The 3,342-nt window shown below is 37.4% G+C and overlaps 1 protein-coding gene and 1 pseudogene across 4 annotated transcripts in view; both read left to right on the plus strand.

Annotated features, from left to right (window-relative positions):
* Positions 1 to 3,342, plus strand: part of LOC115304275 (coiled-coil domain-containing protein 7-like) — a 200,917-nt gene that overhangs the window by 153,039 nt on the left and 44,536 nt on the right. The window lies entirely within an intron of this gene.
* LOC115303946 lies at positions 34 to 357 on the plus strand (annotated as a pseudogene).

Consider the following 3,342-nt stretch of genomic DNA (forward strand, 5'->3'; position numbering starts at 1 on the left):
GCAGGATTTACAGGCCGTTATGTTTTGCAAGCCATGAAACATATGGAGCCTCAAGTAAAACAAGTTTTTCAAAGTCCAGCAAGATCTGCCTTCAGTGGCGGCAATTACAGAGGTGAGCTTGAACCCAAAATGACAAAACAAGAAGCAGCATTAATACTAGGCATAAGCCCTACTGCCAATAAAGGAAAAGTAAGAGATGTTCATCAACAAATTATGCTTTGAAATCACCCAGACAAGGGCTGATCTCCTTATAGAGCAGCTAAAATCAATGAAGCTAAAGATTTACTAGAAGGTCAAGCTAAAAAATCAAGTAAATGTGTGAATTTTAAGTTGTTAGTTTATGTATATGGTTGCTAGCTTTTTAAAATAAAAGGCCTTGATGCTACAAATTTTTAAAAATGATTTAGCACAAGTAAACCAAAGCTTTGGTATAAGTTTCTTTGAATTTGAGGGTTTTAAATCTGATGATAAATTATTTGCAGATTCAACACTCAGTAATTATGGATAAATACATACCATCTAAACAGAAATGAAAAAAGATAGCTTTGGCTATTCGTGGTCTTTTGTGGTTCCATCCAAATTATAGAATTGTTTGTTCTAGTTCTGTGAAGGATGCTAGTGTTATTGTGATGGGTATTACATTGAATATGGAGATTGCTGTGGGTAGTATTGCCATTTTAACAATTTTTGTTCTTCCTATCCAGGAGCATGAATAGTTTTCCAGTTTTTTGAGTGTGTCTTCTTTAATTTCATTCATACGCCTTCTATAGTTTCTAGTGTATAGATTTTGCACCTATTTGGTTAGATTTATTTCTAGGTATTTTATGGATTTTGGTGCAGTTGTAAATGGGATCAATTCCTTATTTTCTCTTTCTGTTGCTTTATTATTGGTGTATAGGAATGCACCTGATTCCTGTGCATTGATTTTATATCCTGTGACATTGCTGAATTCATGGATCGGTTCTAACAGTTTTTTGGGAGAATTTTTTCCATATAGAGTATCATGTCATCTGCGAAGAGTGAAAGTCTGACCTCCACCTGCCTGATTTGGATGCCTTTTATTTCTCTGTGTTGTCTGATTTCTGAGGCTAAGACTTCCAATACAATGTTGAATAACAGTAGCGAGGGTGGACATCACTGTCTTGTTCCTTACAAGCTCTCGATCTTTCTGCATTGAGTATGATATTAGCAGTGGGTCTTTCATATGTGGCTTTTATGATCCTGAGGTAGGATCCCTCTATCCCTACTTTTTTGAAGGTATTTATCAAGAAAGGATGCTGTATTTTGTCAAATGCTTTCTTTGCATCTATTGAGAGGATCGTGTGGTTCTTGTCCTTTCTTTAATTGATGTGATGAATCACATTGATTGTTTTGTGGATATTGAACCAGTCCTGCATCCCAGGTACAAATCCCACGTGGTCATGGTGAATAATTTTTAAATGTAGTTTTGGATCCGATAGGCTAATATCTTGTTGAGGATTTTTGCATCCATGTTCAGCAGAGAAACTGGTCTATAGCTCTCATTTTTAGTGGAGTCTTTGTCTGGCTTTGGAATCAAGGTAATGCTGGCTTCATTGATAGAGTTTGGAAGTTTTCCTTCCACTTCTATTTTTTGGAACTGCTTTAGGAGAATAGGTGTTAATTTTTCTTTGAATGTTTGGTAGAATTCCCTTGGAAAGCCATTAGGCCCTGGGCTCATTTTTTGGGAGATACTTGATTACTAATCTGGTTTCTTTATTGGTTAATGGTCTTTTCAAAATTTCTATTTCTTTCTGTTTCAGTTTTGGTGGATTATATGTTTCTAGAAACTTGTCCATTTCTTCCAGATTGTCCATTTTATTTTTTTTTATTTCTGCTGTGTTGGTTGTGATCTTCCTCTTTAATTCTTATTCAGTTCCTTTCTTTTTCCTTTTTGATCAAACTGGCTAGTGGTTTATCAATGTTGTTAACTCTTTCAAAGAACTGACTTCTGGTTTTATTGATCTATTCTACTGTTTTGTGTTTGTTTTTGTTTTTGTTTTGATAGCATTGATTTATGCTGTAATCATTATTATATCTTGTCTTCTGCTGGCTTGGGGGTTTATTTGCTTGTATTTTTCAGCTCTTTAAGACGTAAGGATAGGTTGTGTATATGAGATCTTTGTTCCTTCTTTAGGAAGTCCTGCATTGCTATATACTTTTCTCTTATGACAGCCTTTGGTGTGTCCCAACGTTTTGGGCTCTGGTGTTATCATTTTCATGGCTTCCATGTACTTTTTAATTCCTCTTTAACCTCTTGGTTGTCTCACTCATCCTTTAGTAGGGAGTTCTTTATTCTCCACGTATTTGTTAACTTTCCCAATTTTTTTTCTTGTGGTTAATTTCAAGTGTTATAGCTTTGTGCTCTGTAAATATGCATGGTATGATCTCAATCTTTCGTTGAGGAATAATTCTTGTAGAGTTGGTGTTTCTCCCTTTAGAGCGTGTCCCTTTAGATATCTTGCAGGGCTGATTTAGTGGTAGGTACCTCTTTAATTTTTGTTGTCTGGGACTCTTTTAATCTCTCCTTCTATTTTGAATGGCAGCCTTGCTGGATAAAGAATTTTTCGATGCATATTTTCCCGGTTCATCACGTTGAGTATATTCTGCCACTCCTTTCTGGCCTGCCAAGTTGTTGTGGATAGGTCTGCTATAAACCCAATCTGTCTTCCCTTGTGGGTTAAGGACTTTTTTTCCTTGCCACTTTCATGGTTCATTCCTTGCCTGAGTATTTTGTGAATTTGATTATGATATGCCTTGTTGATGGTTGGTTTTTGTTGAGTCTAATGGAAGTCCTCTGCGCTTCCTGGATTTTGATGTCTGTGTCTTTCCCCAGTTAGGAAAGTTTTCTGCTATTATTTCTCACATAACCATTCTACACCTTTTTCTCCCTCTTGATGTTCTGGAACCCCTATAATTCTGAGGTTGTTCATTTTTTAGGGAGTCACAGATTTCTCTAATTATTAAATCATGCTCTTTTGCCTTAATCTCCCTCTTTATTCTTCATTATTCTCCATAAGTTTGTCTTCTACATTGCTAATTCGCTGCTCTGCCTCATCCATTTGAGATTGCAGCTCAGGTCTGCTTTCAGTGGGTGTCCACTGTGTGTCAAAGCTCAGTTTTGCTGTGGTTGGGAGCATGCACAGGGAGCCAACCACAGAGTGGAGTTGGTGTGAGTGAGATGCATGAACACCTGGAGGTGCCTGTGGGTCCGGTTAGGGGGATCCAGAGGTGAGGTGTTTTCAGCAGCCAATGTGCGGGCCTCCTGCTGGAGACACTTAGCAGTCACATCCCTTTTATACATTCAGTTCTGAGCCTTGGCTG

Source organism: Suricata suricatta, chromosome 10 (genome assembly GCF_006229205.1).
Source record: "Suricata suricatta isolate VVHF042 chromosome 10, meerkat_22Aug2017_6uvM2_HiC, whole genome shotgun sequence".
Classification (NCBI taxonomy): domain Eukaryota; kingdom Metazoa; phylum Chordata; class Mammalia; order Carnivora; family Herpestidae; genus Suricata; species Suricata suricatta.